We start from the raw sequence: 25692 nt of genomic DNA, 5'->3' as shown, positions 1-25692 counted from the left end.
AGGCTGGCACTGACCTCGTAGAGAACTGCCTATCTCTGAGTGGCAGGGATTAAAGGTGTGTGCCACCAATCCGATCAGCTACAGTTTTTTTGTTGTTGTTGTTTGTTTCTTGAGACAGGGTTTCTCTATGTAGTCTTGGCTGTCCTAGAACTTGCTCTGTAGACCAGGCTGACCTCAAACTCACAGACTCTCCTGCCTCTGCCTCCCAAGTGCTGGGATTAAAGACATGTGCCACTACCACCTGGCTGAGCTGCAGTTCTTTTATCAGGAAAGCCAACAATTGAGACAGCTGGATGCAATTTGGACAGACTGGCTTGGCTTGACTCTTCATCCTTTTCACTAATTTGACAAAATACATAAACAGGGTCTGTCTTTTGGTATGGAAAAAAAGAGCTGGATGGATACAGGTTCTCACAGGATGTGAAAGTGTGCCTTCCCTGAAATTCTGCTGGAGGTCATGATGGGAGCCAATGATGGTTCACTCTCTTCAGGTTCAGTGCTGTCTGCTGACCCAGGAGAGGGTCAAGCACAAAGCTGTGCATGTGTAGAGGACATCTGTGTCCCGTGGGAGGAGAGATCAAGCTACTATCCCAGGGGCAGGAAGCCCTGGAAGGCTGCCTAAAGTCCTCTGCAGAAAGGCCACTAGTATCCATCTCCGCCCACTCAGGACACCTGTCATCTCTGTCAAAGCTGCTCACACAGCTCTCTGGGGACAAAGGTAGAGATGCTGCCAGCATTCAGAAGCAATCTCAGGAGGGTACTTGAGTACTTCTGAACCTTCATCAGCACCCTACCCCTTCAAGACTGGCTTCCTGTCCTACCTTGCTTCCCCCTCTGGCTAAACCTCTAGCTGGCTGGAAACCTGCTCCTCCACACGCAGAAATCTCAAGTTGACAGTGTTCTATATATGGGTGCCTTCTGCAGGTCACTGGTGTCCTCTGACCCCTCATGTCATTCACACCTGCTTGTTTAGTCTATCGGAGGGCAATAACCTAAGCACACAGCAAAGTTGGGAAAATAACCAAAATGTGCAATGCAAACATTATGTAAATTCTGTTACATTAACTCTGGCACTTCATTGACATATGAGAGCAATAATGACAGTGGGGCATCGGGGGAAATGTTTATGCTAGACGAGAACGAGACTAAACTGAAAGGGGAGCAGCAAGATGATCACAGCCCTTGGGGAACCTGGCTGCCCTCATAAGTTGCTGTAGGGATCAGATGAGTGATGAAAAGGAGGGGCCTGTCCGGGAGCTAGAAGCACGCAGCAGCTTGCTAATACTAGGTGTTTGAAGGGAGCTCAGCATGAAAATCCAGTGAGAACCCTGACAGCCATGGTCAACGTACTGTTGGCTATTCACTGATGGGGTCCGAACACAGTCCTTCAGAGGTCTTTTAATCCATTGAGAATCATTCTTGCAATAAAAACTTCTTTTTGAGATAGTGTTTAATATAGCCCAGGAAAGACTTAAACTCATTATGCAGCCCAAATGACTCTGAACTTTTGATCTTACTGTCTCCAGCTCTAGAGTGTTGTGATTACAGGTGTATTCTACCATACCCAGTTTATGTGGTGCTGGGAGCTGAACCCAGGGCTTTGAACACACTAGGCAAGCACTCTACCAACAGAGCTACATTTTCAGCTCTTGGTTTTGATTGTTTCTTGGTTGTCTTTCTGTTTGTTTTTGTTTCAAGGCAGGATGTCATTTTGTAGTCAAGGTGGACCTATAGTTTAGTAGGTAGTTCAGGCTGGCCTCAAACTGACCACCCTCTTGTCTCACGGAGAATATAAATGTGTACCAACACACCCAACATTAGCTTTGCTTTTTGAGAGGGAAAAAAAAGATGAAGAAAGGGATAATGAGAGACCACAACCATGTACAAACACTGATAACTTTTATTGTTGCTGAGACAGGACCTCACTCTGCAGCCTAGATTGGCCTGGAAACCACCTGCTTCATCTTCTGGAGTACTGGCTTATCGCTGTGCTCCACTATGGCTGGCTAGATACTAATTTCTTTATGGAGTTAGATTGGTCTCTGCTGCAGGATGCAACCACACGGTGACCATCTGGGTGCTAACACCCAACACCTTGGATTCAAGGCTCCATTCTCAGAAGTCTTTCCCCACATATCCACCTAAGATTGTCTAATCCAGGCTGCCTGTGGCTGATCTGAGATACGCCATACTTTGGGATACATGCATTTTCCACACGTGCCTTATAGACATAGCCCAAAGGTAATTTTATACAGTATTTTTGTGTGTCTGTGTTGACTTGAACTCTCACATGAGGTTTGCACCACGTTGGTGCTGAGGGTTTCAAACTTTGAAGGGCTGGGAATTTTAGACTTTCAGATTCTAGATCCTCAGCCTGTGCTCCAGGTATAGAGGAGGCTCATCTGGTGTCACTCACTAGCTTAGCCCAGAAGGCTGCTCACTCTGTGAACACAAAACCAGCTGTCTCAGCAAAGGAGCGGCAGAAAGCCCCTGAGCAGCAGTACTTGTCCTTGCCCAATTATCCACCCTTTTCCTCTTTCCCCACACAAACCACATGGTTCCTGGCCAGACATGCAGTAACTTCCTCTTTTCTTTATTCAGTCCAGGCTCTCAGTTCCATGCTTTACAGGCTGGGGCTTCTAGGCTCTGAGTCACCCACCTCACCTCAAATGTGGCTTTGATACCTTCAGAAAATGTAGACTAATGATTCTGGGACTCTAATTCTGGTTGATAAGCGATAGAAGAGATCAATATGTAATGTACCACCAGAGTGGTAGGAGACTCATTTCTGCTCTTGCTGTTTCCAGGCTGGACTAAATATAGCCCAATACCTGGAAGTAGCACGGGGGGGGGGAGCTGGCCATCCAGTCCTGGCTTAGGGAAAAGGAATAAGGCGGCTTGCTCTCCAGACAACGAGCCAAATCCTTTAGGTTTCACTGTTGTCTTATCTCTATTCTTTGCTCTCCAGTGGACCGGTCCCCAGGCCATTCCTCAGCTACAAATGACCTGTGTACATGTACATCAGCCCCAAGGGAGGAAATCCCCCTTTCAGTTAGAAAAGTGTGAATGAGTGGAAAACCCACAGTTTTTCCTGTCTTCTTGGACAAGGAAGCAAGCACTTAGACAGGAAAAGCACAAGGAAGCCTTGTAAGGCCCCGATTGGAGGGCCGAAGGATGGCCGAGGGGAGGCCCTGCAAGAGGAAAACACAGAAGCCTCCCTTTATCTATGGTGTCCTTGTCGTCCTCAGTCAACCGCAGTCTGATAACATTAAACAGAAATTTTCAGAAATAAAATTCCTGTTTTAAATCATGTGCTGTTCTGAATAGTGTGATTGGACTTCCTGAATAGACTGTTCCATCCTGCCTAAGAGGTCCAGCGTATTCACATTCTATACACTGCCCATTCGATATCACTTGATATCTATGTTGGTTATCAGTTCCATTGCGTTAGTACCTAGTGCTTGTGTTTCAGTATAAAAGAGCTATATGCTACTCATAGCATTACAGTCTGCTGTGTAACTGCTCATCACATTGCTATCGTTGTTGGTCTCTTGGTGTGCCTAACTTGGAAATTAAACTCTATCGTGAGTTTGGTACCACTAGGGTTTTAGGCATCTATGGGAACCACTTTATAGAAAGATTACGTCAATGGAAGATCAGACAGCTGGGCAAAGTCATGGGAAACAGCCAAAATCAAAACCTGCAGAGGTTAATGCCTGCTAAAGCCAAGATACCAACCAACACCCCCTGAAAGATTTAAACATGACTCAGAGTCTTATAACTTGACACGCGGAGCATCCAGGGTTAATCCAAAATTACCCAGCTTATAAAGAACCAGGAAAGTCTTCAGGAGAGAGATGAATGCTCAGATCACCTGAGAGGGCACTGCTACTGGAATCAGCTGACAGAGGTTTCAGAATGGCTGTTGTTAAAAATACTCTAAGAAGCAAAACTGGGTGGTCCTGTCATGGAATGAAAAAAAAAATTAAAAGTCTCAGGGGAGAAGAAGCTAAGGGGAAATCAAACAGAAATTATAGAATGGAAAATTAGAAACTCGCTGGAGAGGATCAGAACGGCATGGCAGAGCAGAGTCAGCGAACACCAAAAGGTCAGCAAGCGTCTGATCCAAGCAACAGAGAAAAGACAAGTAAATGAGCTGAGCCTGCAGACAAAGGACAGCAGCAAAGGGTCCAATATGTGTGTGTTGGAAAGAAAGCACAAAGCAGAGAAGCAAGCCAAAACCAACCAAAACCCCCAAAGCCATGGCTGACAAAGGACAAAGCCCATAGATCCAAGAAGCTAGTTCTATAGACTCATTTCACACCTTCTGACACCCACATCCAAACACACACCATACATGCATCATAAACATATAATCCAACAGTGAAAGAGGACATCTCGAGGAGCAGGCAAGCACAGCTAACCGGATGGAAGTATCATACAGCAGCACATGCCTGATATCTTAGCACTCAGGAGGCACAGACGAAGGGCAGAAGCTCAAGGTCATCCTTAGCCACGTGCTGAGTTTGAGCACACGAGACCCTGTTTCCAAAAATCCAAAGAGAGGAAAGTAAACAGCCCTGGGATGTAGTCTTTAGAGAAAGCCATTTCTCTCTCACCACATCTGGGCTCTGAATGGGATGCTAGCCCTGGGCTTCAGGTTGCTGTGTCCTTCATCAACTTTCTCTTCTGCAGAATTATATATTCTCTCTTTCTGTGTGTGTATGTGTATGTGTGAATGCACACACACACGTATGCTCCCCATGCTTCTCTATAAGTGCATTCTGTGTGTAAAGGTGCCTGTGGAGGCCAGTATAGATCATCTATTCTGGCCTTCAGATGCCTTGGAACTGGAGTTACAGGTAGGTGTGAGTCATCATGGATCCTGGGAAGTGAACCTCAGTCCTCTGTAAGAGCAACGAGTGCTCTTAACTGCTGAGCCATCTCGATAGCCATAAGAATGAATCTCTTCATCTCTCCTATTTTGTTCATGACCTTACCTGAGAAACAAGATGGAGGTACCACTCCACAGAGCAAAACATCTGCATGCATCACTGGGAGCCCCTCTGCATGGGAGGCCTGGGTATCTTACAGTGCTAAGCACAGTGACCACAGAGCCCAGCAAGCTCACTCCAAGTGTGCACGGCTCTGAGGGAAGTAACACATCTCAGATCTGCTCAGCAGTGTCCACGCTAAGAGCTAGAGACAACAAGGTTCCATCAGCCATCACGGCCTCACTCAGACTACAGGCATGAATGCATCGGTGAGCCTCAGCAGGGTGAAGGGAGCCTCCTTGACAGTTCACCTCATTCCATCTGAAACATCTTCCAAAAGACAGAGAGATGCCCCTGTCTGGTAGAGATGGGAAGGCCATCATCAAAGGGAGTTTGGGATAATAGGAACTACTCCTAACTGAATTCAGTAGTGATTGAATGAACCTATGCATCTTAAAATATACCCCAAAGATGCCTATTTTACTGCATAAAAATTACAAGGGAGAGAAGCAGCAGAGGTACTGAGTGCCCAAGACACAGCCCAGGTTGACCAGTTTCCTTTCTTAGGAAGATGGCTGAAGTGTAGACCAGTAGCAGAGCACTTACCTGACATAAAATAAACTTGGAAAAAGAAAGAGAAAAAGAAGAGAAAGAGGGTGCTCTAGAGACCCCCAGACTCAGCAGCTGGCTGCACCCTCCCACCACATTCCCAGCATGGGACCCGGACTTGGTCCTTGGACTCAGTTTTCCCCCAGGTTTTCCACTGTGCTCAGAGACCTCAGCTACAGCCCCCCTGACAGGCAGCTCTGAACCTGGTCCTTTGGGAATATGAGTCATCTCAGGCTCTGTCAACAGCAGGCCCCAAAGGACAAAGATGTTCCCGCCTACAGTCTCTCTTGCTCATGACAACAACGAAGCTCAGGGAGGGCCTGGAACCTGGAGAGGGGCTGGAAATGAGGAAGGTCAATTCCAAGCTCCCCGCCAGCTGGCGTGGCTATTGGAAGGAAGGGAGGAGAGCTGGAGCTTCCCACGCTGGCCTCCTTCTCATCCTCCACCAGTGGGGAGAAAGGCAGGTTTAGAGTTTTAACGGAGCGGGGCAGGCAACTTCAGAGAGGGTGGCTGTATGTGAAAGGTACCACTGCACAGCAAGAAAGACAACCGAGTGAGAGAATGACAGGCAAAACTCACGGGGACACAAGAACAAGTCCCGCCAGGCTTCTGTGGGAAGCTCCAATGACCCAGGGCTAACAAGGAAACCACCTCTCTCACTTACAGGCCAGATGCATCACTGCCAGGGCTATAACTAGCTTGATCCTGAGATGCCACACTCCACACTACCACTGTGACAACCCCTGTTGGACACTCTTCTGAGTATACCCACGCTGGCCGCCTTCAGCATCAGCCATGAATCCAGGGCAGCACCAGGTGTGCGGGTCAGGGGCAGTAAGCACAGAAAACCACATGAGTCCCAGCACCACAGACTGCCCTTAAGATGGAGGGTTACTCTCTGGGGTGGGAGAGCAGACGCTTCTAGAACTGCTGGGACAACACGAACCTCAGTCCTTGCCAGGAACAACAATTCATGCTGCAGGTTTTCTTCAGGGTCCCTGGGCGGAGCTCCATTTCTTGCCAACTCCCTGAATACCATGGCCCAGCTTGGTTGACAGGAAGGTCACCTCAACTTCCTGCACTGTGCCAGGCATCCACCCACCCCCTTCCTTCCCTATAAACCAACACCTATGACCCAGAGTCTTCACCACTGACTGCCCAAGAGTCAGAGCCACAGATAAGCAACACAAAACATTTGCCTCTGCCTCACCCAGGCAGGAAACGAGCAGGAGAGTGTTTGTGCCTGTCTGCTGCATTTCACCTGTTCAAATACCTCCATGGGAGTGGGGCATGGCAACCCAAAGAAAAGAGCAAGAGTGGCCAGGCAAATCACCAGGGCCGCGCCCTCATCTTCTGTGGCAGAGAGGAGCCACATTGGCACGACCTCTCCACACTGGGGCTGGGTCCTGAGTAGCAGCAGGCCAGGCTCAGCAAGGCTCAGGAACAGAGGCCTGAGTCTGACAGAGCACACCTGGCCTTCCTGGCCCCATGGCCTCACGTTACACATTGCTCTTCCTGGAGTGACTGGCCTCAGTTTGATGCCTCTTGCCGCAGAATGTTGAATTTAGACAACTTCCTAAAATGCCACACCAGATCCTTCAGATGACTTGATACGAGAGATGAAGTGAGCTCTGTGGGTCAAAATCCCCCAAATACCGTGTGGGGGAGTGTCATCTCTCCATATGCCTCTGATCAGACCAGACTGCTCAGTCTTTCCAGTAGCCACAAAGAAGGACACACACACAGACACTCATGGGGTGGAGTGGGGTTTCAGTTACACAACAGAGAGAGAAAGAAAGACACAATATGAGATAGAAATGGAGAGAGTAATACTGAGGCAGAGAAATGAACACAGAGACCCAGAGAGAGAGAGAGAGAGAGAGAGAGAGAGAGAGAGAGAGAGAGAGAGAGAGAGAAGAGAAGAGAGAAGAGAGAAAATGAGAACTGAGAGAGTTGGACACACACATAGGGCCCGCGAGCAGCACCTCATTGTGTACCAATACTTGGTATCTGAAATACTGTTGAGTTTTGGATTTTTGGAGGGAAACAAGGAAAAAAGTATCTTAGCATCCTGGCAAATGCCACAATTCTAGATGCGGACACAAATAGCAGCACAAGTTTTAAACTCAAGGGCTTGAGTGCTCCTAATGTCTCGGCCTCATTTATAGCTGAAACAACAGCTGTGTACCAGCACTTTAAATCTCCCTTACTAAATAGTCCAAAGATTTTGTGCCACTCATTATAGAAGTTTTCTACAGTTATGGTTCTCTGAATTTTTCTCTCAGTAAAACTGCATTTGAAGCTGGGTGGTGACACACACCTTTAACTCCAGCATTTGGGAGGCAGAGGCACGCAGATCTCTCGTAGTTCAAGGACAGCCTGTTCAACAGAGCTAGTTCCAGGACAGTCAAGGCTGTTACATAGTAAAAGCCTGTCTCAAAACAAAAATCAAACAACAACAACAAAAAAATGTGCATTTGAATCAAAGAGTGGATTTTTCAGGTGTCTTGGAGGAGACCCTGCTTCATCCTCTCCAGGGCCCTGTGAGACATGGCTACTCCTCTACATGCTGTGTAAACCTGTCACCAGTTGCCCCAGAGTCAAAGCCAGTCAAATCCAGTGCTGCTTGCACTTGAGGCAGGGCAGCCAGATGGGATTTTCCAGGAGTGGCAAGGGATTCTTGGTTATTAAAAGTAATGACAACTTAACACTATGCTGTCGCAACCCACCAGGCAATGAGCCACATGGGCCAGGTCCACTGTTACTTCAGGCTGTGGGTATAGAAGCCTTAAAGCTTAGAAAGCCACATAGTCGTCTGGGACCAAAGAGCTACTGCATAAGTCTAGATAGAGCCGGCAGAGCCTGACTCCACAGTCTTGCTATGCTGGATCCTGGAAACCACTGCAGCTAGAATGGACTTTGTGTTCCTCTACTGGTCCATCCCATTACAGCTTAGTCCACAGGCTGGCAATGTGGGAGGGGCTAGGAGTGATCTAGAGGCAGACACAATGAGAGGTCTTTAGGTCACTGGGACTCTGCTCATCTTGTCTTGCTCAGGCTAGAGCTGAGACTACTCTCTCTCCGTAGGTTCTGCCATGGTTCCTTTCACTGGAGGCTGAACCAACAATGTGGCCCAGCCTTGGAATTGAACTTTCAAACCTGTGAGCTAAACAACCTTTCTCTTCATCCGGCTGTCTCTGGTATTGTGTTACAGTAATGAAAGCTGATGAACACAAATAAGGACCCTTCAAACAAAAACAGTACTGGGGTGGGCTGGAAATCCCTGGCTGTGGGACACTAACAGGAGACACTGTTCTTGCTCTGGACTGGCTGTCAACCCTGCTTGGTACAGAGAACTCAGATTCCACAGCTGCTATCTTGATGCCACTTCCCCTTCCTTCCCACAGAGGGCACAGATGGGAGGATACAGGGTGTTACTGCACAGAGTTCAGGTAATTTATTTGACAACCATTGATTAGATCCTTGCTAGCTCCAGGGGTGTGAAGATAAATGGGATAAGGCCTACATCCAATCACAAGCTAGAGACATAACAAAAGTATCTTAGCATCCGGACAAATGCCACAGTCCTGGATGCAGATGCTAATAGCAGCACTGAAGTGGAACCTTGATTCTGCCCTGGAAAACCTTACGAGCCTAATTTTCCTAGTGCTGAGGAGATGGCTCATAGGGTAAAACACTTGCTTCACAAGCAGGGAGACTCAATTCAGAGCAAGAGGACCCCAGAATCCCTGGAAAGCCATGAGAAGTAGTGTCCATTTATAACCCAGGTTCCTATAGCAAGATGAGAGGTGGAGACAGAGGAATCCTTGGAAACTCATGGGCCAGCTAACCTGGCATGCACACTGGCTAGCAACAACTCTGCCTAAGGCCATACTCTCACCTCCACAAGAAGACCACGGCACCATACTCACAAATTAACATGGGCACAGATATGGATGGATGGACAGACAGATGGACAGACAGACAGACAGACAGACAGACAGACACACACACACACACACACAGAGAGAGAGAGAGAGAGAGAGAGAGAGAGAGAGAGAGAGAGAGAATATTTTTGTGCCAAATCTGATAAGAACATAAGCATGCCAGACACAAAGAAGATATTTAAGACCACAAAACAGATGGTATAAAACAGCAAGAGTAAGGATAGAGGTGGACTGACATACCCCACATGCAGACTCACTCAGACTTAGCTGGAGAGCTGGGAGGGATAAACAATGCTGGAAGCCTAGCACAGCTTCAGTTTACATTCAATCCATACAATTCAAACATATACAATTGACCACTGTTTTAAACATCATAAAATCAGCTCCAATCTCTCTCATGGGTTCTCATATACAACAAGAGCTAAAATTAGCTCAGAACTCTCTCATGGGTACTCACGTACAAGAGCTAAAAATCCTCAGTCCCCACTCTTCTCTTAATTTGTAATATAAACACATGTCCTTCAGAAACATGGGGTGCAGAATTTGCAGGTGTCAATGGCCGGTGGATGAGGAAGAAGGGTCCTGCCACCCCAACACTCTTGGCATCTAAACAGTGCAAGGATCACTCTGCGTAGAGATGTAGTCCCTCTACTGCCTGTGGCAGATCTGTTTATAGGTGACCTTCCCTTCTCTCAGTTTTCACTGGAGGCTGCTCTCATTTGTTGTCTTCTGAGGGAAGGAAATATTAGGTTGAGAGACGCCAACCTGAGACAAAGGGGAATTAGAAGGTGATGCCTGCATGGAACTACCAAGTTCCTAAATAAGGAACTTCCCGATGTCACCAGAGGTGATGGAGCAGGCACCATGGATTACAGCAAGCAGGGCATCTCTCCACAGCATGGTGGACCTTCAGCCTGTCATTCTCCTTTGATTATAGCTAGGCTTCTTACTGCAGTATGTGTGCCTTCAGCAGACTGGTCTATATAGTAGGAACTCCCCTGCCTAGTGTAGGGGTACCTAGGGCTGGTGTGACACTACAGTGTCTCAAAGCACTGTCCCTAGGCAGGTTTTCCTGATCTACATTATCCCTAAGCAACAGAAACTCCAATGGATCCCAACTCTTTGAGGTGCCTCATGTTGAACTCTTCCCTAGTTTTACTGTTCCCCAAAATCCCACCAGCAGAATAATCAGGATGGTTCTTGATACAGCAGTTATACAAAATGGGTAGTACTCCTGGTGACAAGGAAGCCTGGACCTTAAACTGCCCTGTTAGGAAAGGCATCAAAGGCACTGACTACCAGGCTGCCTCTACATGCTTAGTGGAAACTTTATGTGTTTGGCCACATGTCCGCTGAGATGCTGAGCAGAGATTGCTGTGCATTTACAGGGGGACACACTTTGTCTAGAGGGGGCAAGACAAACAGGGAGCTTCTGCTTCAGTCAGAGGCACTGAAGAACACGCAGAAACCATAGCACCATCATCAGTGCTGTGAATGAAACACGAATGTAAACAGATCAGAGCTGAATTGCCCAGCGGCGATGGCCACGTGTGTCAGTACAAACAGATGTCAGGACCATTGGATTTCAAACTTCATATGAGGAAAAAGAAAGGAGCTTCAAGTTGCTCAGTCATAATTATCATGAAGTGGGTGTGGTAGTGTTGCCTGCAATTCCAGTACTCAAGAGGCTGAAGCAGGAGAATAGCGAATTCTAGGTCAACTTGAACTACATAGTGAGACCCTATCTAAAAATACAAAAAATAAATAAATAAACAAAACCCTATATAGTGGGGCTGGAGAGATGGCTCAGCCATTAAGAGCACTGTGTACTTCCAGAGGATTCCAGTTTGATTCCTAGTACCCATATAGTGCCTTGCCTCACAACTGTCTGTAACCCGAGTCTCGAGGGATCTGATAACCTCTCTGTCATCCATGGGCACCAGACCCACATATGCTGTACAGACATACATACACCCACATACATAAAAATAAATACACATTTTAAAAACTATATCATGTGGAAATAATGCTTTGGTTATACTTGCTACATTAAAAAATCGCTAAATTCATTTTACTGTTTCCTTTATTTAAAGAAGCTTAATGTGGCTTCTAGAACAATTTACCCATGAGGCTTACCTTGAATTTCTGCTGAGTGATGCTGAGTGAGAAGGAATAACTGGGCAGGGAGACTCCAGCTTAAGAAGGCAGGGAAACTGACCATGTAGCCCACAGTGAGGAAAGGCCCGGGTCAGGAGCTGGGGCTGGGAGGGCTCCAGGCTAGTCCCTGAGGCTAGGCTAAAGATCCAGGCTTATATCCCAGAAGCAATCAGCTAGGGCAGATTTCCACTCTGGTCATGGAACAGACTGCATACTAGCAGAACAAAATTGGGATACCAAGAAGAGACACTGACCCCAGACCTGCAGCCATGAACCCTCAGTGCTGGGAATGCCAGGGTTATAGCCATGCACCACCAATCCAAGCTGTAAGCAATCTCTTGATTCCAGAGTAGAAGCAGCATTAATCTGGGTTATTAGCCAGCTGTTTCCTTTGGACCACCCCAAACCAAATTACTAGGGGAATATATCTCAGATTGGATACTGTTTGGATTTCATTTTCTCCATTCCTAACATTTATGATTTTCCAGGATGGGGCTCCTGTTCTTCCGGGGTTCATCTGGAACCCCAGCTGTGCAGTCCAGTTTTGGTTTACCCCTCCCAGTTCAAGCATGTTGGCCACTAGTGCCTGTCTGCTTTGGTATTTCCCATCTGCACTGGAACTGCTCTTTCCACTGTTCCATCTTTCCCAAGCTCAGTGGCTACTTTGCAGCTGTGACTCATCTGCTCTGAATCATGCCTGCCTAAGATGCCAAGGCCAGGGAAATGTCTCTGGCACACCTTGCTGGGTCGGAGCCCCTGCACACAGCACAATGCCCTGAACGGGGGGGGGGGTAACTAAGAGAAAAACAACCCTTGCCCCAGTCTTTGCTGGACATTTTCCTGCCCTGCAGTGGATCGTGACCACCCAGTTCTGGCTCTAGAGGCAGGAAAAAGCTTCTGGAAGGAGCCCACATAGCCAAGATTCATAGCAGCATTTACTCCTGATAATCCTCCCTCCACAATACAGCAGGCAGTTTCGTGTACATTGTCTTGTTGTTCCTTTCTTTTTTCAAAGCTCGTGATTCTCACAGGCACCACCATGCTTTTGTGTGTGTGTGTGTACTCACACACATGCATGTGTACGTAGAGGCAAGACAAGAGGGATTCCAGCAGAGATGGCTAAAACAGAAATGCAACGGACCCTACTAGGATCCTAAGACAGAAAGAAGACACTCATGGACAAATTCATGTAATTCAAATGAAGCCAGGCTAGTGCCACATGCCTGTGATCCCAGCACTGGGAGACAGAAGCAGGAGGACCATGGGTTCAAACCAGCCAGAGATGTTATTCCCCCAAACTGAAGTCCACAGCTGAGACAACGAGAATGCTATGGGCACCCTCACTCACCTGCCCACCCACAGCAGAGGCATATCTGCAAGATGGCAGGTGGAACAGGAGGACAGAGGGACAGAAGGCACCACATTTTCTCAGGACAGAACAATGACTGAATGGGAGCAAAGACTGGTGCATGCTCCAATAGGGTTGAGCTAGAAATGACATTTGTCACAAAGGGTCATCTACCGCCCAGTGCCAAGAATAGGCAAAACTCTGGTGAGGATGCAGAATGGTAGCTCCTGGGCAGGGGATAGGGCAAAGAGTGACTTCTATCACTAGCAACTTGCTTTTTTGGGGGCAATGGAAATGGTCTAAAATTAGACTATGACGATGGTCTTACCACTCAGTAGAGTTACTAAAAATACTTGAATCATGAAATTGGTTGATTCTATAATGTGTAAAATGCACTTCTACAAGCTCTTAAAGAAAGGAGGAAACATACAAGAGAGAGGGAAGGGAGGAGGCTGTTTAAGGTCTATGCAGCGAGAGGGTGAGAGGAGGCAGAAGACACATGAGGAGCGAGCTCTTGGGACTGAAGCCGAGAGCTGAACATCTCCACAGAAGGAAGTGGGTAGTAAGTCAGCAGCCAGGCTTGGAGAGGTCAGGGCTTTCAAGCCATCTGCAGCCTTCTATCTCAAGCATTTCTCCATCCCCAAAGTGTTAGGAAGTGCCGAGGCCAGGTAAGAGAATGAGTGAAGTAGGTGAAGACCCACCCGGCCAGGCTACAAAGTTGTTGGTAGGGAGGGGGCCATAAGACCTAGAGACTAAATAGGTCAGGGCTGGCAGGGCAACAGGAATGCCTGGGCACAGAGGGCAGAGGGTCAGTGTTGTCCCCAGCACCTGTCAGAGGCACACCAACAGGGGATCAACTTGGGCTCAGACCAGAGCAGCAGCAGAGTAGACAAGCTGAGAGCCAGGTCCAGAGCTAGGAAGCCTGGACTTGCAAATTCCTTGGCTCTTCTATGCTTGGTTTCTCAACTGTAAATTGGGATATTACCAGACTGTTTTTGTGGGGATTGAGGTGACAACCCTATAAAGCTGGACACACTGCTTGTCATGGCAGAGTATGCCCTATAATAAGCACCAGCTATCATAAGACTCTGGACAATTTCACACTCTTAGAACATAAGATCAGCTGCCTCTGCCCCCAGGGTCCCTTGTCCTCATCCCTGTCATCACTAACCTAGCTAATGAGGTTGGAGGAAAAGGACACTGAGAACCACCCTTCCAGAGAAGCGCTTTCCTCCCAGTTGTCTCTAATGTGCTACCACCGAGTCATTTCTTCTAGCATGTTCTTTCCCAATATAGAACTCCTGGCAGGGGTAGTGCCATCATCTCTGAAGACATGGGAACAAGCCAGTCCACTGGGAACAGAAGAGCAGGAGGAAAGACATCTGAGAGGAGAGACAGCAACAGCCCTGGGTTGACTGGGAATGAAAACATCAAAAGAGCATCAGGTCTCTGGTAGGAGCCCCAAGATGCTGACAGGAATGGTGCCTTGTAGAGATGGGGAGTACAGCAGGATGACCAAAGCAACTTTTCATTAACATCTTTTGATATCATTTGAATTTGGCATCAGCCACATGGATTACCTAATCAAAAAATACTAGCAACCTAGACATTGAGGCACAGATTTGTGAAGCCAGTAGAAGGCTGAGGGAGGATTGTGAGCTATAGGCTAACCTGGGCAACACAGCAAGAACCCATCTCAAAGCAAAATAAAACAAGATAAGGATTTAGAGAACCAGGAAGGGAGGAACAATGTTCTGTCCCCACAAATCTTCAACCATTCTGATAGGAGCTCCCAAAAGCTCATGCATAGTCGAGGGTCAAGGTCAGAGACTGCATGCCCCAAGATCTCATTAGCTGCCTCTGGGAACCATTCAGGGACGGCACAGCTTCCCTGATGTCAGCACCTCTTCCACACAGAGGTGTGAAGTCCACAGTGAACGGAACAGGGATGGAATATCTTCATCTTACTGCTAGACACTGACAAGCTATTTCTGCTCCATCAGACAGAACCCAGCAAAAAGCCAAGGAAGAAAATCCTGTCCCAGGACCTGCCATGAAGCACACCACACAGGCTTTCCCTGAAGGTTGGGAGGATCGTGCACATTTCCCCAGAAAGCATCTAAATCACTGTCATTGTCCCTAAACATCATCAAGCACCATCCACCAATTTTCCCCTTTAAAATGTCACTACATTTTGTGGGGGGAAGGGTTGTTTGCTTTTAGTTTATTTCCTTGTTAGTGTTTTGAAATAGGATCTTATTCTATAGATATGAATGACTTCAAACTTACTATAAAACTGGCCTCAAACTTGCTGCAATCCTCCTGTCTCTGCTTCCCAAGTGTTAGTGTTACAAGTGAGTGCCACTATACCCAACTAAAGGTCACTAGATCTTGCAGTTGGAAGATGTTAAATTGAATTATGCCCCCTCCAAAGCCAACTGAAGTTCTAACCCCAGAATCTCTTGGGGTGAACTTATTTGGAAAAGGGTAGTCATAGATGTGTTTGGTTGAGACCACAGTGGAATACCATGGACCCTAAATTCAGTCCAACTGGTGTCCATTTAAGAGAAGACCCAGAGACAAGAGAAGATAACAACTGTGTGACCACAGAAGCAGAGGCTGGAGTGCTTCAGCTGTAAGGGAAGGATACCTGGGCTCAGTAGCAACCACTAGAAGCTGAAAGACCAGGTCATCTCCCTCTGAGTTCCAGAAAAGGAACCAGCCTTGCTCATGCCTCAACTCTGGAATTCTGATCTACAAACTTCTGAGGGAATACATTTATCTTTTTTAAGGCACCCAGTTTGTGGCACTTTGTTACAGCTAGGTGCACCAAGAGGCTGACACAGCCCATCACTTGGCTTTCCTTCCCAGCCACCCGTGCCTGAACTCTTCTGCCCAATGGTCAGCTGCCAGCTAGCTGCTATCTCTAATCAGAGAAAACCAATTCAGTGTCCATCTCAGTAGGACGACTTCCCATCTTGCAAGGCTCTCATTGAAATAAACAGCCCCACAGCAAATATGTTTTGAGCACTTGCTACAAGCTAGTCACTGTTCTGGTCCTGTTGATGCAAGCAGTGAAAATGAAAAGATAATAAAAATATTCTCAAAGAAACAAAGTCATTTCTAATACAGATAAAGACTAGTACAATATGCTGCAGGAAGTGGACTGGGGACCAGGGCAAATAGGAAGATCATTCTGACCATTAGGGAAGATCTCATTTAACATGTGATATAGGAGTGGTGACCTGAATGAGAGGGAGGTGGCTACTACAGGGAAATCTGGAAGGAGGAACAACCAGTGTACAGGCTCTGTGGCACAGCGAATGAGGCATGCTTAAAGAGGGATCTCTGGGAGTGACTGAGTAGCTGCTGACACTGGAGAAACAGGTGAGATCAGTCAGTATCTGTGTCACTACCTGGCAGCCCAGGGAAAGTTCATTCTGAGAGACCATGGCATTCTCCAAACTGCAACCTTTCCAACTGTACTGTTTGTCCTTTGCTTCTTGGGACCTTACCAATAACAGTTCTGAATGTTCTGTAATTCTGGCCATCGAGATGTTCCTGGCTCACCAGCCCTAATTCCTGCACCTCAGTGAGTACTCTGCGTGGCTTCCTGTGACCTTCATGAAAAGAACACAGTCTCTGAGGCACACAACAAACAAAACCTTCCAGGCCAGACCTTGGCTTTGATACACGTGTCCAAGACTGTCTTGGCCTTCAGTCTGGCCTGAACCACTGGCCTGCAGAGACAGACACAAGGCAGACCCCAGCAGTCCTGTGGTGATGCCCGGATTTAGAGAATGGGATAAAAAGCTTGTTCTTCCCTAACAAGAACAGCTGTGTATGCTAAAAATAGAAAAAAAAATGCCACGAAACCTCAAACAATGCCGTGTACAAAATCTAGGTGAGACCAGCAGAGCCAGCAGCAGCTGCCTGGATTTTTATGTTTCTCTTCCAGGTGAGAGATGAGAAGAAATCATTGGTGCACGTATCCCTGGAACGTCCGTGCCCTCTTTCGTCATAACTGAGGACACCTGGCCTGTTTGGAAACACTGGGCACTTGAGCAAAGATGCTCTGCAAGGCACTTCCTACTGGCTTTCTCAAAGCCTAGAAACAAATCTGAGTTGCCACAGAGTGTGTAGAGAGTGGTAACAGTATGGCGAGCCGGCTGGCTGGTCAGCCAGGCTGAATGTCAGTCAGGCAAGGAAGGCAGAGAAGGATGCTCCACTCAGTACCACCCCCAGCCCAGCAGGAGGCAACATCCACTCAGACCCATCTACTGTCCTTAGGTGGTGAGGTACTATACGGTCAGCACTTTTAGCAACCAAGTTATTGTGAAGCTTTCTTTCCCTCCAACAGTTAAGTGGCCCTGGACAAGTGAGTCTTGGTTTCCTCATCAGGAGGAATGCCATCTGCCACTCCCGAATTAATGAGGATGAACTAAGAGCTCCTGTTGAAAGTACTTTGTAAGCTACCAAAGCAAGAGGACACAGTGGCAGTAGAAGCCACACTGCTATTGCTGTTCCTTCCTGAAGCGCTGTCATTCTGCTTTTGATTCCTCTTTTTAGACTGGGTTTTGTTATACAGCCCAGGCTGGTCTTGAACTCATGATACCTGTGCCTCAGCTTCTGGGGTGCTAATATTACAAGCCTATGCCACTGTACCCGGCTTTTGATATTTCATTTTTTTAGGTGTTGTTTTTATTATTTAATGTTGGGTCTGTATGTGAGTGTAGGTGTTTGAGGAGACAAGAAGAGAGTGTCAGATTCTGAGGAGACAAGGTTACAGGTGGCTGTGAGTCAGCTAAGGTGGGTGCTGGGAACTGAACTCTGGTCCTCGGCAAGAGCAGAACATGCTCTTAACCGGACAGCCTTCTCTCCAGTCCCCTGACATTTCTTTTAACCTCCTGTGAAAGGAATGCAGAGAAGGGAGGGAAGGAAAGAAAGCCAGGTATCCAGGTATACCCGCCACCAGGTATCCACATGACTTGCCCGCTCTATAGTTTCCCTGGGGAAGGGGCTCTCCTAAAGGCAGCTCCCTCAGCACCATTTGGGGTCACTATAAAACAACTTACCTTTAAAGAAACAACCATTGCCATGAAGGTAAAAGTGGAGTTAGCATCTGTAGAGAGACCTCACTTCAATTTCTCTCAGACTCTGATACGCCCATCTCACTGCTTATACTTGTGACATTCTCAAAAAAAAAAAAAAATCCACTCCACATGATCTGATACAGACCACCAAAAGCCAACCATTGCAAGGAACTTGTGGAACGCAACAGAGACTGAGATAGCCCATCATCACCAAACAAGAAGTCACCAGTGTTTGAGGAGGAAAGAAAATCTCCGATGTCAACTTTTTCCATGGAGCCCACCTAATCAGCTTATCTGCCATCTTGGTCTTCAAAGGCCTAAATATCCCTATTTCTGACCACAGTGTGGGAAAGAGGGAAGGGATGAGGCTCCGGAGCCTCTCTGCTCCTGTCGTGGAGTTCGTGCTGTGCGTCTGCCCTGTTTTCACGATCAGGGAGGAGGCAGAAGGGGATGAATCAGAACCTCAGCATCGGGTTACAGGCTGGATCCCAGCCTGGGGAGGGCAGCCCGACTTGACAGCTGCCAGCTCACCTCTACCTCTGACTCACCACCCGGACAGCTCCACGTCGGGGACCCAGCCCGTGCCAGCGCACCTGTGCCGGCAGAGCCGCGCTCACGCTGTAGGTGCAGCACTTGGCCGAGCCTCCTTCCTCCACCCTGTCACCTTCCCACGTCTCAACCCGCAACTCGAGGGGGGGGGCGGGGACGGGAGACGCAGACCAGGGCAAGGCTGGGTCGGCTTGTCCCACATCCTAGAAGCTGCTGCGGTGTCCGAGCCTTTCCTGGCGGCCCCGTGCAGCCGTGGCCTCAGACCAACTCGCGGCCCCCGGTGGGCCCCGCACTCAGGTTGGCGGAGTGACAGCCCTGCCCGCCCCACCGACCGTCCAGCCGACCCGCCCACGCCGCCGGCGACCCCCTCCTCACGCTTCCTCACCCGTCCCAGCGCAGCCACGCCGCCCGGCCCCTCGAGAGCGCAGCCCCGCAGCCCCGGACCCTCTCACCGCGGCGGCCCGCGGGACCCGGCAAGGGGCGGACACGCCGTCGGGTCCGCAGCTGCTGCGAATGCGCCGCGCTCGACAAGCCGTCCCCGGTCCCTTCTGAGGCGCGGCGGAGTGAGCTGTCAATCAGAGGGGCTCTCCCCGCCCCTTTGGCACCACGTGACGTGCGGAGCAGCCGGGTCCTTTGGAGGTGCTGTCAGTCATCCGGTAGCGCCCCGCCCAACCCCGCCCCCCCATCCCGCGTGACGCGCGAGCTGCGGGGTTCTCCCGAGCCCCGGAATGAGAGGGGCGCCCCGCCTCTGAGCACCACGTGACACGCGAGCGAGCAGTCTGGTCCTTCTGAAGCTAAGAGAGAGAGCGAGCTGTCACTTTGCGGGGAGCGCCCCGCCTCCCTCGGCTCCTGGACGCAGGCGCAGGAGCGCCCCTTCGTCCCTGTGCAGCCTGACAGCCGCGCGGGTTCGCTTCGGAACAGAGTTCTTGCAGGGATGACCAGGGCGCGGCTTTTTTGCGCGCAAGAGTGGTTTAGGAAAGGGAAAAGCTCCTCCAGGTCAGGTTCAGGTCACTTCCTGACCCTGCCTGGGTAGCAGAGTCCTAGCGAAGATCCCCTGGACCGACACGCCTTTGAAGGCACGGATGGCAGGCTAAGTCCGTTTGTCTTCTGGAAGGCGTGTCTTAAAAGGCCTGGAGATTTGGCTCTTTTCATAAACGGCAATAAACACAACGTCCAGCCATACAGCTTCTCCCACATCTCTTCAACAGGGAAACACAAAGAGGCTGGGGTGGAGCTCAGCGGCGGATCACTGGCCCAGCCGTGGCCAAGGTCCTGGCTCCCATACCCATTCCCAGGAAGGAAGAGAAAAAGAAAACCAAGGCCGATCTCTAGGGATCTTCTGAAGTCACGAATGTTAGGCAGTGGGACTGGAGTTCTGCTACTCAGGAAGATGGTGTAGGTAGTGTAGCCAAGCGCTGGCCCTTTGCTAATGGCAGATGTGAACATCTGTTCCGCTAAGACTTCTTAGGAAAATTTAAGAGAGAGGAAAAGATTGAGAACTGCCGTTCCTGGAGAGTTTGGAACCTTCAAGGTGCACGTAGCCACCCCAGGAGAAGCTAGACCTCCTGGTGTGAGAGCTTAGTGCCAGCTCTGGAGGTGGGAGGGTAGGTTGTAGCCTTCATCCTTGTGAGGACGCTAAGGTAAGGTAGGTAGGTGCTCAGAAAACTTGCAGGATGGAAGAGGACGGTTGCCGGGGTCGAAGTTCCCTGCTTCCGTGAAGGAAGCTGGCAATAGGTACCAACTCCTGCAGCCTTGACCTCACATGGACAGCTGTTGGGGAGAACTGGAATAAATCATTGAGGGTCATATGCCATGTGAGAGACATCATTCTTTCTCAAGAGATTCAGCAGCACCCTGCTTGCCTTCCACGCAGGCCTCTGACCTCAGGAAGTTGGACAGAGGCAGATGACATGACATTTTGAAATGAGGAAGAACGTTCTGCAAGCCACAGACCAGTGAACTTGGTATCACCCTGGGAAGCATTCGGGGCAGATGGCTCAGAAAACATCTGTGACCCTCTGAAAATGAAGCCCCGAGACGTGATAGGCAAGGAGAATGAAAGGGACTGAGGCTGCATTCCCTGGCAGTCAGGATGCTCCTTTTCAGGTCAACATCCTTGAGTCTGCAGATAGCTTATCCATTTTATCAGACTAAGGTACCATAGACCTTTCCCGGTTGCCACACACGGCACTAACAAAAGGTCTGCATCTTCAAAAGACCCTTGTTTCTTCATGCTATCATTTACATTCCGGTGTTACACTACTCCATGGGCTTTTCAAGAGGATCATGGGAATATCCTAAAAGGGAGATCTGTCCAATCATAACTCAAGAGGGGAAAAGAGTCACCATACCTCATAAATGATCATAAGATCAGCTGGACAGTGGTGGCACACATCTTTAATCCCAGCATTCGGGAAGCAGAGAAAGGCTTTGAGTTTGAGGCCAGCCTGGTCTACAGAACTAGTTCCAGGAGAGCCAAGGCTACACAAAGAAAGCCTGTCTCAAAAGGAACAACTAATAATAACAATCATAAATTCTCCCTTTAGGAAATCCACAATGCAGACCCACTGGGGTGGCTTCTTTCTTTGGGACAGCCCACTCCAATCTTTGCTGAAAACATTTTTCTTTAAACTGTCCATGTCTCCCAACTAAATTCTTTACTTTGAGAAGACAAGGATAGAGAGAGCCTTGTAACAGCAACAAAGTCAAAGACCCCATGATGGCTAGTTTGCTTTATTTCCTGTTGTGAACATACAGATAAGGGGGTGTGGTGGGAATACCATCTCCAGCCAAAGGGGGCATGGCTAGCCTTGGTTGTCAGCCTGCTTGGGTCTGAGATCAACTGAGAGTCAAGCCTCTGGCCAGGTATGAGAGTGTTTCCTGGAGGATTTACTTAGGGGGGAAGCCCCGCCCCCCAGGGTGGGTGGCATCTTCTGCTGGGAGACCCAAAGAGGCAGAGTGCAAAGCAGTGCTTCCTTTGCCTACCACCTTTGCCCCTTGCTGGTGAGCACATCTATGGCATTGCTGCCACCAGCCTTTGGCGATATCAGAACCCAGCTTCTTTGGCCTTCTAACATGGACTGAAGACCAGCAGCCTTCAGGGGCACACCGGGACAGCTAAGCCATCCAGTCTCGGGGCCTGGACAGCCACCAAGTTCTCACACTCACCAGTTTGCAGGTGGCCATTGTTGGATGCCCAGGCATTATCATGCAGGGCAGCCTCATATACCTCTTTTGCAGCACATATTCTGTTCTGCTCCCCTGAAGAACTCTCATTGATAGATCAGACCTGCCTGGATTCTCCTCCTTATAAGCAAGAAACTCAATTCAAATTGTCCTTTTGAAGAGGGATCTGTGGATTTCTGTGACTAGATAGCTCTGAGGCAGGCCCAGCAGGATCTGGGGGTGCAAAAAAATGTCACTAGAATTTATTTCTTCCTGGCCTGCCTGTGCTAGCTAGTTTTATGTCAGTATGACACAGCTGGAGTCATTTGGGAAAAGGGAATCTTGGCTGAGAAGATGTCCCCACCAGATTGGCCTGTGGGACATTTTTTTGGGTTGATGTGAGAGGGCCCACCTCATTGTGACACCCCTCACCCCAGGCAGGAGCTATAAAACAGTAGGCTGAGCAACCCATGAGGAGCAGGCCAGGAGGAATCAGCACTCTGCTGGGGTTTCTGCCTCCAGGTTTCTGCCCTGACTTCCTTCAGTGATGGACTGTGTCTGTCACAGCAACAGAAACCCTAGCCAAGATACTGCCTAGAATGACTTCCTTCTCGAATTAGGTACTTTTCACAGAATGGCCTTGAGCAGTTCCACGATCATCTCTCTATATACTTATACTCAGTGGCCCCGTGGACAAAAGGGGTTTTTCTTTTGATTCTTCCAGCAAAATCCCAGAATTTGGGAGTGCGCCATCCTTAGAGCTAGTCTCTGAGGCCAGTTTACCAAGATAACTAACTGGATTGGACAAATCTGAAGAGCAGGCTGGGCCAGCCCCATCATGCCAACTGGTACAAGGAAAAGGTGACTTCCAGGCCACAGAAATACTTTTGCCAGAAGAGCAGGAAGCAACAGGTATCCAGGACAGAGCGCTTGCCAAGGTCTCAACATACCTCCTGCCTTCTGTGAAGTTTGCTTCATGGGGAGGAAAAGAATCGTGTAAATGAGTGGAAAATGGAGGACCAGAGGAGAAAGGCTGCAGGCAAGAGGACGGGATGAAATGCGACAGGAGTATGACTGGGGAGGAATTCTACAGTGGACCGGGCATGGGAGCTCTTCAGTTAGTCTTGAGAGACATGGCCGTGAGTGGGCCGTGCAGGGAAGAGTAGCAAGGATAGGCCCAGCTTTCAGGAGCAGCTCCAGGCACACGTGGTGAGCCAAACACTGCTCTCCTAAGTACCCGAGCTGCTAAGCACCCATACTACCAAGTACCCGATCCACCCAGCAACCATCCCACCAAGCTCCTGTTTCACCCAGCACTCCACCTACCAAGCACCTAGGTCACTCCTAGCAGGCTCTGCCCACAGGTGAGGTGAAGTGCCCAAAACAAAAGATTTGAGGAACACATTGCCCCACTTCGGGTTTTGACTTCCGGGGCCTTGCTCAACACTGTGGGGTGGGGTGGGGTGGGGTGGGGTGTTTCAGTCATCAGGCCTTCCTAATCTGGCTGTTGACAGACTCATCCCCACAAACTAAGAGGAAAATGTCCAACAACCCAGGCAGCTTTCCAGAACACATCTCTGCTTCCCCAGGGTGCTGCCTTAGGGGCTCTGCCTCTCCAGCATTTGCTTAAGGAGGATACAAATCTTAATGACGAGATGAGTTCTCGTGAAGAGAATACCCTGCTGCAAGCACCCAGGCCACAAGGCAGATTATCACTGCTTCCTGTACCTCCCTGAGAGTGGAGCACAGCAGCCCTGGCTTGGCAGAGGCTACTTTTGTGTGTTTTTGACAGGAATGCAATGAGCATTCTTGGTGCTTCTCCTCTATGTAATACCGTGTTCTGTGACTTATGCTGCAGCCTGTGTGTGCTTTCCTTCTCATTACTTCAGACTATTTCTACTGTACACATTTATCTTCCCTGTATGTCAGGAACATGTAGGTTCTGTCAAGTGTGAGGTTCTTCGGAGCAGTACTGTAGGCGAGCATACGCTGAAGTTTATCAGGTCCTGTCTTGTCCCGGCAGCAAAGAGTGCGGGGGATCTTGAATCGGTTTCTCATCGCAGCCTTTTTTGGGGGATCATGACCAGTACTTTACTGTGGCCTGAGTTTGACTAATGCAAATGAGAAACAGTCTGTTTTGGAGTGTCTCTTCTGAGATAACCTATTCAAGTGTTTTGCCAGTTGTTTTGTTGGGTTTCTTATATTTCCAACGATTCATTTAAAAATAGGCTCCGGACTGGTGAGATGGCTCAAAGGTGAAGGTGCCTCCTGCCAAGCCTGATGACCCGAGTTCGAGCTCTGGGTTCCACATGGTGGATGGAGAGGACCAACTCTCACAAGCTGTTCTCTGAGCTACACAAAGATATGCAAATATATATATATTTTTAACAGGCTTGGTAGAGCTCATGCCCAGCATGGGCAAACACCTTGGTTCCATCTCCCACGTGCCCCTCCCAGTATAAATCACTATGTAGTCATGGGCCAAAAACACTTAAAGGGGTTTTTTAATGCCAGTAAGCACATGAAGAAAATGTCTAACCTCATTATCCATCTGAGAAACTCAAGCCCAGTGCAGTGGGAGTCCATCACTCCAGCCAGATGGCAATAACGAAGACAACAAATAGATGCTGGTGAGGGTGTGGACAACAAACCTGACCTGCGGTAATGGTGCATACCTTTAATCCCAGCACTCTAAAAGCAGGGTCTGAAGCCAATGTGCTCTACAGAGAGAGTTCCTGGACAGCCAGGGCTACCCAGAGAAACCTTGTCTCAAAAAAGAATAAATAAACAAACAAAAAGCTTAGTTCAGATTTGAAGAACATTTGCTGACAGAACCTGCCCCTGAAACTGCATCTCTTTCCTGCTGGCATTTCTAAGAGGACATTGTTTTTTACTTCAGAGGTTCCTGGCTTTCAGAGTGGCTCACAGGACCAAGAGGAGGGGCCTGTCACTCTCCCTTTTCTTGTGAAAGACTTGGTAATGGGTCCAAAGGGTGGGCACACGGGGGAGGAAAACGCCCTTTCCTTCTTCCTCCTAAACTCTGGAACAAAGACAGACTGCCAGGAGAAAAACAGGCAGGCATTTACCTCCATACACTTCACTGGACACATGGAGGAAGCCCATGAGAGGCTTCAAATCCAGCCCCTCTAACACTGTCAACCAAGAATACATCTGCCAAGAGCAGGATGAAGCAGGTTTAGGGTTCGCGGCAGCGGATCGAGCAGGTCAATTATATTCTCAGCATTTCACAGGATGTTCCTTTGCCCTCTCCTGGGTGAAGGAGGCTGAAGTCTCCAGTCAGAGCTGGGGAGGCAGAGAAAGCTTTCCCATAACTTTTGGCTCACTTGGAGTTAGAGGTGTATTTTGGGGTGACATGTTCTGATTTCTCTGAGGTATCTTAGGAAAGCAGAAGGCCTGTCTGGCATTCCTTACTGGGTCCCTGGTTCTGTGAAGTCCTGTCTTTAAGTTCTCTGTAACTAAAGACGGTTAGTGCAATGATTCTTATAATTTCTTACATATTCTGTGGCTCTTCTTAGATAGGGTTTTGTTCTGTATCCTAAGCGCTGGGATTATGTTAGGGAGCCACATTACTGGCTGCCAGTGTTTCTTGGCCACGGACATCAGACAGAAAGATGAATCTGTTATGTACAAGTTTAGCTGACTTCTCCCTCCCCTGAAAGCCATTTTCTGTTTATTAAGCAGACCATCTTGGCATTCCTGATGACCTACACGTGCCTGCCTTCTAGATTCACCTCTGAGCCACTGCACACTGCCTGCCTGTGTTCTAGATTACCTGAGCCACTGCACACTGCCTGCCTGTCTTCTAGATT

At 48.7% G+C, this 25692-nt stretch overlaps 1 protein-coding gene across 3 annotated transcripts in view; it reads right to left on the bottom strand.

Annotated features, from left to right (window-relative positions):
- Window positions 1-25692, bottom strand: part of Kiaa0513 (KIAA0513 ortholog) — a 52424-nt gene that overhangs the window by 25354 nt on the left and 1378 nt on the right. For 2 of the 3 annotated variants that reach the window (XM_005345764.3, XM_005345765.3), the window contains exon 1: window positions 19083-19251. The exons of the other annotated variant lie outside the window; for it this stretch is intronic. The gene's annotated coding sequence lies outside the window, so the exon portion shown is untranslated. Of the gene's footprint in view, window positions 1-19082; window positions 19252-25692 lie in introns of those variants that run through there. 3 annotated transcript variants of the gene reach the window in all.

This window comes from Microtus ochrogaster, chromosome 4 (assembly GCF_000317375.1).
Source record: "Microtus ochrogaster isolate Prairie Vole_2 chromosome 4, MicOch1.0, whole genome shotgun sequence".
In the NCBI taxonomy this organism is placed as follows: domain Eukaryota; kingdom Metazoa; phylum Chordata; class Mammalia; order Rodentia; family Cricetidae; genus Microtus; species Microtus ochrogaster.
This window is presented reverse-complemented; position numbering and strand designations above follow the sequence as displayed.